We start from the raw sequence: 13,684 nt of genomic DNA, 5'->3' as shown, positions 1-13,684 counted from the left end.
TGGGAGGCTGTGGTTTATAATCCTGTTAAAAACATAAACATTTCTGATGAAGGGAGGGGTGTGAGCAGCCAGCTGGCTGAACTAGAAGCCATCCCCTGAGCTATTTAGGAGGAGGCCAGAGCGATTTGTTGCCTGTATACCGACTGTTAGTCAGCAGAAAATTGTCTTACTACCTAGTTGCCCAAATGACCATGAAATAAATGGTGAATTACAAATAAAGAGGTTTGGAGAAAACAATATTGGAAGATACCTGAATCCTGATGCACACTACCATTATTGCTGTTTTCCATATTGATGCTCATGCATCTCTGCTTTCTCTTGACAGACTAAACAGCAGGCAGATCGACAGGCGAAAATTTCCAGCATAAATGCAAACTTGAATGTGGGTGAATGTATTACAACACGTTCAAGCCTGGCAATGAGACACATTATAATGTATGGTGGTATAACTGATAATGATTACCGGGAAGAGTTATAGTTCACTTTACACAATACCACTCCACATTCTTTTGTTACAAGACCGCAGATGCAGGTTGCTCAATTGTCATTGGTACCTGGTACCTTGTTAACAATTAACCCCTGAGGAAATCTCTGCCTCAACAGAGGCTACGTACAGAACTGGGAAATTCAGATCCACTGGTATAGGTAGCTTAAATCCTGGAGCCAAAATATGGATACAGCCTCCATCAGAACCCGCCCCTAAGGCTGGTGACCTTGTAGCTATGGGAGCAGAAAATAAAGAGGTAGTACAATTTCCTAAAAAATGAAAAACAATATCATGTTCCCCTTCATTTTTGTTGTTACAGAGAATAACCTGTCTGCTAGTATTCAGCACCTGGGTCATCTTGTCTGAGGCTGAGAATGAGTTCATCAACTGGGCAGCAACCACTGCAACAGAAGCCAACTGCAGTCAATGCTGGCTATGCATCAAATTGACAGAGGCCACAGGAAATGGACTACCTTGGAGAGTTGTCCTTGCCAATATTTCTGAATGGCTCTGTCACTACCAATGGGGCCAAAACAACAACACTTGCAATCCAACCTGGACTTCTTTGCTACTTTAATAACATCTTAATGCACTATAATTATAGTATAACCATTACTGTCCCCTGGGGGGCCCTCTGGGTATGCAGACACTATGGGTGGCTGTACCTGCCCCCATGTTGGATGGGGAGATTCACTTGGGGGTGCCATTAATTCCGTTCAGCATCTGGGATAATATTCCCCTCCCCAGTAATTTAGATGCTTACGAAGAGAGCTGGTTATGAACGTGCCAGACTCCCTGGTGGTGGAAACTTATCACAATATTCTCCCTTGCCCCTGGTACAATCCTGCTTCAGCAACAAATTAAAATATTAAGTCTACATGTAGAAAAAGCGCCTAAGATAGTAGCACTAGACTTCTGTTGTTATCAGAAGAATTTGCTCAGCTGTGTACTGTTGTGTTGCAAAATCGAATGGCATTAGGTATGCTTACAGCAGCCTAAGGAGGGCTTTGAACCTTGCTGCATACTGAATGTTGTGTGTATATCCCTGACAAGTCTCACAATATTACTCTCCTTGACCAAGACATGCAAGGACAAGTAAAACAGTGAGAATCTAACCGTCAGGACCCCATCATGGACTGGCTGTCAAACCGGCATTGGCGTTGGCCGTGGTGGGTGTGGTTTCTATTAATTGTGCTTTTAATTCTCCTCTGCTTTATCTGTAATCTATACCAGTTGTGCCTTCCCCGTATATCGGTAAAAATATTTTCCTGTGATTCAGTGTCAAATTGAGGCTGAATGAGGAGGAAAAGTTAAATATTAAATTTGAACTCAATGAACACGGACAGAAACAATGGTCACTAAGTCCTGGAACAGGTTGTGTGAACCCCTAGTGGAATTCATCCAGCACTGTTACTGAGAAATAGTTATTGAGAAACAACAGACAATCACAAAGACAAGTTGGCCTTTTCGTTTTCCTTGAGTCCAGTCACGAAGGGCCCTTGTGAGTGGGCCTCATGTCGAACAAATCGTTACAAAAAAAGCCAAGGTCCCAGACTGTGCTGAAGCTTAATGAGACCTCTACTTGTCTGTGCAGGGGTGGGTGGCTGGCTCTGGAGCCCAGGCTGATGCTTTCCTATAGGCAAAGCCCAGGGAAGTGAGGAGAGTGACATCAAATAGTTGATGAGTCAAGAGATATGTCACAGACACTCCTGTATGCAGGGTCCAGACAGGAAACTTACATCGTTTTGGTGCTGAGCCCAGCAATATGTTACAATGTCTTCTGAGGGAAGAACCAAGGCAAAAAACTAATGTCCCTTTGGTGTTAAGCCCAGTGACATGTCACAATTTCCACTGCAGGAAGAACCTCGGCAGGAGAGAATAGTTACATCAGCTAGATGGGGCCCCCATTGATATGTCACAATCCCCACTTGAGCAGGAATCAGTCAGCAGAAGAAAGTCACATCACCTGAGTGATGTGTGCAGAGATAAGTCACAGTGTCCACTGTAGGCAGAGCCCAGGCAGGAGAGCTGCATAACCTGGGTGTTGGATCAGGCAATGTGGCTTATTTGGTAGGGCCCTGGCAGAAAAATTACAAAACATGGGTGCAGCACCAAGTATATGTTATAATGTCCCCTGCGAGCAGCACCAAGGCAGGAGAGGAGACTCGCATCACTTGGTTGCTAGGACAAGTAATCTGTTACAATCTTGTTAGTAGGCAGGGTGCACGCACTTTTTCTAGGTGGTGAATGCAGAGAGATGTCACAAGGTCCCCTGTGAACAGGGCTCAGGCAGTAGCCATCAATTCCCTAGGTATTATGCCCAGCAGTATGTCACAATATCTAAAATATGCAGCGCCCAGGCAAAAGAGGAGAGTCACATCATGTGGGTGCTTGTGTCCCATTGGTTTGTCACAATCTCTCTTTTTGACGGGACCCAGGCAGAAGAGGAGGGCCATAGGTGCTGGGTTCAATAATGTCACAATTTTATATATGGGCTGGGCTAGGCAGAAGAGTCAAGTCCCTCAGGAGCTGGGCCGAGATATATTTCACAGTTACACCTCCAGGAAAGTCCAGGGTTGAGACTGACAACCCTTCACATGTCCCATATCTAGGTGTGAGAGCAAACACATTCTGTATGTTGGGTCTAAATATACAAGTCACAGTCTCAATGGTGCGCTGGATCTGTGCATGGCAGCTTCAGTCTTTCCTAAGGACTGTGGCCCCTTAATGGAGTCACAGCCTCACGTGTTTACTGAATGTTAGTTTTAGAGTCGCTAACTCAAACCTGGATCGCATCCACTTATGAGAGTCAATTTTTCATCTTTCAACTGCCTCTCGGTGTGAGATTCGGAACCTCAACGGTGGGCTGTGTTCATGTGAAAAGATGACAGTTTTTACTCTCGGCTCAGAGTAGATATGAGTGTCACAATCTACCTTTGTTCTGGGCCCTGTCAGGACACTCTCTTCACCACATGAAGTCTTTATAGAGTCTGCATGAATATAACAATCCTCTCTGAAACCTTAAGCAGGCACGGACCCCTCCTTGTACCTTTAGCTTTAAGCCCTGGTATGACAGTCAACATCTTTCTAATTGGCAAGTTCCAAGTAAGAGTTCTTAACTGCCTATGAGCTGTGTTTAAAAATAAGTCACCATCCCACCTGTGGCTGGGTGTTCACATATGAAAGTCAGAATCCCCATTGTGGACTGTGTCTGCATGTGTAATTCAGGACCTCAAGAGTGGACTCTCTCCACGTGTGATAGAGACCATCCTGAATATTGGTGGGGTGTGCATCTGAGAAGCATAATCTCACCAGTGTGCTGAGCCCTGTGGTGACAATTTCTCTACCATAGTTTACACAATATGCATGACAGTGGTACTCCTCCATGTGACCTATCACTGGGTCTTGCACACAGGTGATGTGAGTCTCCTCTCCTGCCTTGGAATGCTCACAGGAGGCATTGGGACATACCACTTAACCCTATATTCAGGTTATGTGACTGTCTTTTCTGTGCTCTGTCCATGAGCTCTTGTGACATATTTCTGGGTCCAAAACACAGGTGACATAGCTCTCCTGTCTGAACTCTGCCTACAGAGGGCATGGTGGCATATCTCTGCACCAGTCACTAGATGATGTGACTCTATCTTCTGTCTAGTCTCTGCCTACAGGGTGAATTGTGACTTATCACCAGGCGCAGCATTTAGCTAATGTGACTCTTTGCTTTTTTTCAGGTTCTGCCCAAGGGGGAGATTGTGACATATCGATAGGTAAAACTCCAAAATGATTTTACTCTTTTATCTTGGCTCTGCCCTCAGAAGGCATTGGGATATATTGCTGAACAAGCACCAATGTAATGTGATTGTCCTACCTGAACCGTGCCCACAGAGAGCATAGTGACATATCTCTGAGCCCATGAACTATTTGATATGGCTCTATTCCCTTACCTGGGTTTTGCCCATAGAAAGATTGTGATGTATTTTTTGGTCCAGTGCTTAAATGATGTGATTCTCCTCTCCAGCCTGACACATGCCCACGGAAGTAAGAGTGACATCTCTGGGCCTAGCCCACAGGTGATGTGACTCTTATCCCTTGTTTCTTGTTTCTTGTTTCTGCCCAGGGGAGTCATTGTGATGTATCTCTGAGACTATTATTAGAATGATATGACTCTCCTGTTTTTACTGAGACCTGTCCACAGTGAGGATGATGACATATCACTTAGGCCAGCACATATGTGATGTGACTCTCTTCTCATGCATATGCCCTGCCTCCTGGGGTAATTGTGACATATAACTGGGCCCCTTCCCTAGGTTGTGCAACATATCCCTGTGATAATACTCTTTGTACCATTTAAGGGCTTTATATAATATAAGAGAGAGTGGTATTCCCCTCAGACCTTCATACAAAAGGAAAACTTAGGACCTACCTGTTTTCCAAAGCCTCACTATGAAAAACAATGTTTCTCTTAGTGGCAGGTTTGAGGTATGAGAGTCATTACACCTGTGAGCTGGCCAAGATATATTTTTCAATCTCTCCTCTGGGTAGGGAGGTAGCAGGAGAGTCACACCACCTGGATGCTTGGCCAGAGATTTGTCAATATCTTCCCTGATGGCAGGGACCATGTAGGAGAGTCACATACCTAAGGCTGGGCCAGGGATATGTAACAATGTTTTCTGAGGTCAGAGGTTAGGAAGGGAGTCCCATCACTTGTGTGCTCACCAGGGATATGTTACAATCCCCTCCTGAAATCAGAGTATATGCAGCAGAGACAAATCACCTGAATATTGAGCTCAGTGATATGTCACTACACTCCCTGTGGGCAAGGCCATAGCAGGAGAGACACATCACGTGATTACCGATTACTGGGCCCAGTGATATGTCAGAATCTTTCCTGTGGGCAAGGTGCAGGCAGAAAGGAGAGTCACATCATCTGGCGTTGGAAGCAGAAATAGGCTACAAGGCTCACTGTGGACAGAGTTTGGGCAGGAGCCTCTAATCTCCTAGGTGTTAAGTTCAGTGATACGTTACAATGCTCCCTGTGGGCAGCATGAAGGCAAGAGAATAGAGCCACATCACCTACGTTCTAGGTCCAATGATATGTCCCAATTTTATTTGTGATCTGGGCTTAAACAGAAGAGTCTAATCACTCAGGTGCTGGACAAAAGTGTATATTTGTCACAATGCCACCTGGAGGAAGGTCCAGATATGGGATTAATCCTGCACATATTCTGGTTTTAGGCACGAGAGTGAACACCTTTTGTATGTTTGATCTAAGTACACAAGTCACTATCTCAATGGTGGACTAAACTTGTGCGTGGCAACCCTATTTTCTCTTGCAGACTTTGTCCCCTAATTGAAATCACAGCTTCCCAGGTGTGCTGACTCATGATCTCAGAGTCATCAACACATCTGTGACTCTCACATATGAGAGTCAATTTTTCAACTTTTGAAACTGCCTTCGGGTGTGGGATTCAGAGCCTCAAAAGCGAACTATGATCATGTGAAAGAACGACAATTTTTAATGTTGGCTGGGTGTGCATCCCAATGTCATTATATTACTGTGTGCTGAGCCCTATTAGGACTATCTGTGTTGCACCTGAGGGCTTTATATGTTATGCATGACAGTCTCAATTCTTTCAGAGATTTTCATGCTGACATGGACCCATGATCATACCTATGGCCCTAAGCCAATATATGAGTCAACACCTTTACAATTGGCGGGGTCCAGATAAGACAATCATCAACTTTCTATGCGCTGGGTTTTTAACGAAGTTCCCATTCCAACTCTGGACAGATGATTACATATGAGAGTCACAGTTCCAACTATAAACTGATTCATGTGTGCAATTCAGGACCTCACCAGTGGGTTCTGTTTATATGTGAGGGTGAAAATCATAATGGTCAGGAGGGTGCAGGGTGTGCATACGAGAAACAAATTTCACCTGTGTGCTGGGCCCTGTGATAAGAATCTCTACCACCTGAGAGCTTTCTGTAATATGTGAGAGAGTGGATGATCCTAGCGTGGAGACCCATGTTTTTTTTTTCATTTCCCTAAGTGTAGCTAGGAGAAGCAGTATCTCTCCTATTGGCTAGTGTGACATATGAAAGTCATCATTGCACCTGTGTGTTGTGTTCCAAGATATATGTCATAATTACACCTGCGTATAGGAAGAGAGCAGGAGGGTAAAATCTGTTGGACGCTGGGCCAGTGATATGTCACTTCCCTGAGAGCAGAGACCAGGCAACAGTCACATTATCTGAATGCTCAGGCATCAGTATGTTGCAATCCACTTCTCAAATTAGGACCCAGGCAGCAGAGACACATCACCTGCATGCTGGATCTAGCAATATGTCACCATCCTCTCTGTGGTCAGGATGCAGGCAGAAGAGTCGCATCTTCTTGGTGATGAATGCAGAAATATGTTACAAGTTTCACTGTGCATAAGATAGAGGAATAAACCTTTTATTCCCTAAGTTTTGGGCCCAGGGATATGTCACAATACCCAAAATATGCAAACCCAGGAAAAAGAGAACAATCACATCACCTTGGTGGTAGGGTCAGTGATATATCACAATGCCCTCTTTTGGAAGGGCCCAGATAAGAGTGGAGAGTCACATCGCCTAGGCAATGAATATAAAGGTATGTCATAATACCCCTGTTGGCAAGACTTATGCAGAAGAGTCACATCACCTATTTGTTCAACCCAGAGGTATGTTACCATATACCATGTATGCAGGGCCCGGGCAAGACAAAAGGATACATCACCTCAGTTTTGGCCCAGCAATATATCACAATACCTCCTAAGAGAAGGTAACAGACAGGAGAGTCACATCACCTAGGTCAGAGGAGCAGAGCTATATGGTAATGCCCTGTGTGTGTGGGCCCAAAAACAGAGGAGAGTTACATCACCTGAAGACTGTACTCAGCTATAAGTCACAATGATGCCTGTGGACAGCATCCAAGCATGAGAAGAGAGTACCATCATGTGGGTGCTGTGCCAGGCTGTATTTCAAAATCTCCATATTTCACAATATGGATAGGTTTCAGGGAGAAGAGGAGCATCACATTATCTAGTTGATGAGTCTAGAGATACGTCAAAATGACCCCTCTAGAGAGACCGGGATGCAGAATCATATGATCTGTGTGCTGGGTCTAGGAATAACCCGCTCTCCCTTCTGTAAACATGGCCAAGGCAGAAGATGAGGGTCAAATCTGTTAGGTGATGGTGTGGAAAGATTTTACAAGGCTCCCTGTATGCAAGACCCAGGCAGGAGATTCCCTTCCCTCAGTTGCTGAGAACAGGAATATATCACAATGTGGGGCTCAAGCAGAAAACAAAAGAAACATCACCTATTTTCTGGGCTCAGAATTATGTCACAATCTCTCCTATGGGCAAAGCCTTTGTTAAAAAAGAAGAGTCTTGTCAAATAGTTGATGGGCCCAGAGATATGTCCCAATGCCTTATGTCACAAATTGCTGTAGGCAGGGTTCAGGCAGGAGACTCACTTGGGTGTTGGCCCCAATAATGTGTCACAGTGTTTTCTGCTTGTAGGGCAAAGTCAACAGAGTAATGTCACCGAGAAGTTGGACCCACCAATGTATTACAATCTCTTGCCAAACAATTCCTAAAAAACAAAAGAAGAGTAACATGAGCTAGGTGCTGGGCAAAGTGATATGTCACAATACTTTCTTTAAGCAGGGACTAGGCAGGAGAAGAAAATCACACCACATGGGTGATGGGCACAAAGATATTTCACAACATCCTCTTGGGCAAAACTCAGGAAGGAGAGGTAGATCATCTAGCTTTTGGATGCAGCAATATGTCAAAATGGCCATTGTGGACAGGGCACTGGCAGAAGAGTCACATAACCTGGATGTGGGTCCCAGCAATACATCACAACGCACCTGTGAGTAGCACTAATGCAAGACAGAAAACATACATTACCTAGGTGTAAGGCCAAGTGATATGTCCCAATGTCCCCTGTGGGCAGCACCAAGGCAGGAGATAAGAGTCACATCACCTAAGTGCTGGCTTCAGTGATATATCAGAATCCCATCTGTGAGCTGGACACAGGAAACATCTAAAACACTCTGGAGCTGGGCAGAGATGTATGTCACAATCCCACCTGCAGAAAGCAACAGGGATGACATGAACAACTTCACACATGTCCAGATTCCAAGTATGAGAATTTGTATGTGGGGCCTAAGTACGCCAGTCCCAATCTTAACAGTGAACTGGATTCATAAATAAGTCTTCTCTGGCTGAGAAGAATTTCTCCCCTTAGGAGAGTTACAGTCTCACAGATGTAATGAATTTTGGTTTGAGAGTCACCCACCTACCTGTGGACAAGATCCATATATGAGAGTCAATTTTCTTTCTTTCTTTCTTTCTTTCTTTCTTTCTTTCTTTCTTTCTTTCTTTCTTTCTTTCTTTCTTTCTCTTTCTTTCTTCCTTCCTTTCTTTCTCTTTCTTTCTTCTTTCATTCTTTCTTTTCATTCATTCCTTTCTTTCTTTCTCTTTCTTTCTTCTTTCATTCTTTCTTTTCCTTTCTTTCTTTATCTTTCTTCTTTCATTCTCTTTCTTTTCATTCATTCATTTCTTTCTTTCTTTCTCTTTCTTTCTTCTTTCATTCTTCTTTTCCTTTCTTTCTTCTTTCTTTCTTTCTTTCTTTCTTTCTTTCTTTCTTTCTTTCTTCCTTTCTTTTTCTTTCTTTCTTATTTCTTTTGGTCCCTTGAGATGCAGTCTCACTCTATCTCCAGGCCAGAGTACAGTGGGGCGATCTCGGTTCTCTGCAACCTCTGCCTCCTGGGTTCAAGCAACTCTCCTGCCTCAGCTTCCCAAGTAGCTGGGATTACAGGTACATGCCACCACGCTCAGCTAATTTTTGTATTTTTAGTAGAGATAGGGTGGCCAGGCGCAGTGTCCCATGCCTGTAATCCCAGCACTTTGGGAGGTCAAGGTGGGTGGATCACCTGAGGTCAGGAGTTTGAGATCAGCCTAACCAATATGGTGAAACCCCGTCTCCACTAAAAATACAAAAATTAGCTGGGCATGGTGGCATAAGCCTGTAGTCCGTGCTACTCAGGAAGCTGAGAAAAGAGAATTGTTTGAGCCCGGGAGGCGGATGTTGCAGTAAGCCTAGATGGTGCCACTGCACTCCAGTCTGGGTGACAGAGCAAGACTCTGTCTCAAAATAATCATAATCATAATCATAATCATAAATAGTAGAGAGACGGGGTGTCACCATGTTGGCCAGGATGGTCTTGACCTCCTGACCTCATGATCCACCCACCTTGGCCTCCCAAAGTGCTGTGATTACAGGCATGAGCCACTGCGCCCAGCCAGTTGTGCCCATTTTTGAGGATGGTAACTTTTATTGTCACCAGAGTGTGCATGAGTGTTACAATTTCACCTGTTTGCTGGGCCCTGTTAGGACACTATGTACCTCCTGTGGGCCTTGTACAGTATGCATTAAACATAATCCACTCTGAGGTCTTCGTGCTGATATGAACTTATGATTGTACCTGTGGCCATAAGCCCAGGTATGAGAGTCAACATCTCTCCAGCTGGATGGATCCAGATAAGAGGATCTTTACTTGGCCATAAACTGGGTTCAGAAATAAGTCACTATCCCAACTGTGATCGGATGTTCACATATGATAGTTACAGTTCCAACTGTGGACTGATTCAGGTATGAGATTTAGGACCTCCACAATCACCTCTGTTCCTGTGTAAGAATGACAATTCAGATGATTGGTGGGTGTGCACACAGAGAACACAATCTCACCTGTGTTCTGGACCCTGTGATGACACTGTACCATCTGAGTGCTTTATATGATATGCAAGAGTGTTTATTTTCTCTGACCTTCACAGTAAGAGAAGACCCATAATTTTGCAAGTTTTGTTAAGCCTGGCTATGAGAGAAAGTTTCTCTCCTATTGGTTGGTTTAAGGTATGAATGTCATCATCACATCTACGTGCTAAGCCAAAATATATGTAACAACTTCACATTTGGGTAGTCACGAAGCAGGAGAGTCTCATCACCTGGGTCTGTGTCAGGGATATGTCACAGTCTCCCCTGAGGACAGGGACAAGGCAAGAGAGTCACATCCCTAGGTGTTCTGCCAGGGATATGTTCTTGCTCCCTCCTGAAAGCACGACACATGCAGCAGAGTCACCTCACCTGGGTTCTGGGCCCAGCGATATGTCACAATTTTCCCTGTGAACAAGGCACAGGCAGGAGAAACACATCACCTGTTTGCTGGGCCCAGAAGTATGCTACAATTTTTCTTGTGATTAGGGCTCAGGCAGAAATGAGAGGGATCACATTTTCTAGGTGATAAATGCAGAGCAATGTCACAAGGCCCCCAGTAGTCAGGGCCTTGGCAGAAGCTTCCTATTGTCTAGGCTATTGGCCCAGTGATACATCACAATAGCTAAATTATGCGGGGCCGAAGGCAAAGAGGAGGGTTGCATCGCCTAAGTGATGAACAAAAAGATATGTCATCATACCCAGGTGGAAATGGCCCATGCACGTGAGTCACATTACCTAGGTGATGGACCCAGTGATATGTCACAATACACAATATATGCAGGACACAGCCAAGAGGGGAGAGTCCAATCACTCAGGTACTGGGCCTGGTGATACATTGTAATCTCTCTTTGGTCAGAGCACTAGCCATAGAAGAAACTCACATCACCTCGATGCTGAGGTCAGCCATATGTCACAATGCCCCTGAGAAATGGGCCCAGGCAAAGAGTCACCTCATTTAGGTGAGAGGCTCATAGATATTTTGCAATGCCTCCTGTGGGTGGCGCTCAGTAAAAAGACAGTCACATTACCTACAGTCTGCCCTCAACGATTTGTAACAATTCCTGCTATGAACAGGCAGCAGTCAGGAGAAGGGAGTCCCATCACCTGGGTGATCAGTGCAGAGATATATCACAATGCCCCCTGTAGGCAAAGCCTAGACAAGAGTTACATCACCTGGGTGCTGGACCCAGCAATATGTCACAATGGCTCATATGGGCAAAGCACAGGACAGAGTCACATAACAAAGTGCCAGGACCAGTGAAAGATCAGGATACCCATTATGGGCAGTGCCAAGACAGGAGAATAGAAGCATATTACTTAGATGCTGGATTCAGGGATATATCCCAATCTCATTTGTGGGCTACACCCAGGCAAAAATAGCAAAACATTCAGGTGCTGGCTAGAGGTGTACGTCAGAATCACACCTGCAAGAAGGTCCATGGATGAGATTAACAATCCCACATAAGTGTCAGTTCTAGGTATGAGAGTGAACGCCTCCTGTATGTTGCATCTATATGCATAAGTCACAATCTCAATGGAGGAATGGATTTTTTCCATGAGAGCCTTAATCCCTTTTGAAAACTGACTTATCTTAGTGTAGTCACAGCCTCACAAGTGTTTTGGATCTTGGTCAGGGTGTAACAAACCCACTGGCAGACCATATCCACTTATAAGAGCCAACTTTCCAACTTTTGACTGCCTCTGGGTGTGAGTTTCAGAACCTCAATTATGGTCCATGTTCGTGTGGGAGAATGACGATTTTGACTGATGGCTGGGCTCAAGCAGGAGCCTTTCATCCTGCAGGTGTTGAGACAAAGGATATGACACAACACCTAAAATATGCTGGGTGCAGGCAAAAGAGGAGAGCCATATTAGCTGGTTGCTAGGTCCAGATATATGTCACCACCTCCCTTTTTGGCAGGGCTAAGGAAAAAGAGGAGAGTCAGAGCTAAAGAAATGTCATAAGGTCCCTGTGCGTAGGTGCTATGCATAAGAGTTGCATCACCTAGTCATTGAACCCAGCCATATATTATAATACACAATGTATACAAGGCCCAGGCAAGAAAGGAGAGTAATATCATGAAGGTACTGGGTCCAGCAATATGACACAATACCCCCTGAGGGGAGGCTCCAGGCAACAATGTAACATTACCTAAGTGAAGTGCCCAGAGAGATGTTTCAATGCCCCTGGTGGGTAGGATTTTGAAAAACGAGAAGTTATAGAACCTAGGGGCTAGTCCGAGCTATATGTCACATTCATCTCCAAGAAGGAGCCCAGACATGAGAGAAATGTCACATGATGTAGGTACTGGGCAAAGTAATATGTCACAATCCTTACTGTGAGCAGGCCCTAGAAGTAGAGAGTCACATAGTCTAGATCATGGGCCCAGAGGTATTTGACAATGACTCCTGTATGTAGGGACGAGGCAGAAGAATCACGTCACCCGTGTGCTGTGCCCAGTTATAAGTCACACTTCCTTCTGTGGGCATGACCCAGGCAGGGAGAAGTCACATCATCCCACTGCTAGACCCCGAGATATGTCACAATCTCTCTTATGGGCAACGCTCAGGTAAGAGAGGAGAGTCATATCAAATAGGTGATGGACCCAGAGGTATTTTACAATGCCTTCTGTGAACTCGATCCAGGCAGAAGATTCACATCAATATCAACTTGGTGCTAAGCCCAGCAACATGTCACAATCCCTTCTGTGTAAAGGGACCAGGCAGGAGAAGAGAATCACATTACCTGGCTGATGAGCACAGAAATATATCACAATGCCCCTGTAAGGCAGGGCCCAGACAGGGGAGTTACATCGCCTGAGTAGTGGACCCAGCAATATAACACAGTGTCCCATATGGGCAGTGTGCAAGCCGGAGAGTCACATAACCTGGGTGCGAGGCCAAGCTATATATAACAACGCTTCCTGTGGGCAGCACCAAGGCAGAAGAGGAGACGCACATCACCTGGGTGCAAGGTCTAGCGATATGTCAAAATGCTCACTGTGGGCAGCGCCAAGGAAGGAGAACAGAGTTACATCCTCAATATGCTGGATCCAGCAATATGTGAATATCGCATCTGTGGGCTGGGTCCATGCAAGACCGTCAAGGCACTCAGGTGCTAGGCACTGGCAAATTTCACAATGAAAGCTGCAGAATGGTCCAGGAATTAGATTAACAATCCCACAACTGTCTCAGTTGTAGGCATGACATTCAACATCTCCTGTATGTTGGGTCTAAGCCCACGAATAACCGTCTCAACACCAGACTGGATTTGTGTATGAGAACCTCAATTCCTCCGCAGACTGACCTGTGTTCCCGTGAGAGGTTGACAATAGTTACTGTTGGCTGGGTGTGCATATGAGTGTCACAATCTCACCTATGTGC

This window comes from Pan paniscus, chromosome Y, assembly GCF_029289425.2.
Source record: "Pan paniscus chromosome Y, NHGRI_mPanPan1-v2.0_pri, whole genome shotgun sequence".
NCBI lineage: Eukaryota > Metazoa > Chordata > Mammalia > Primates > Hominidae > Pan > Pan paniscus.
This window is presented reverse-complemented; position numbering follows the sequence as displayed.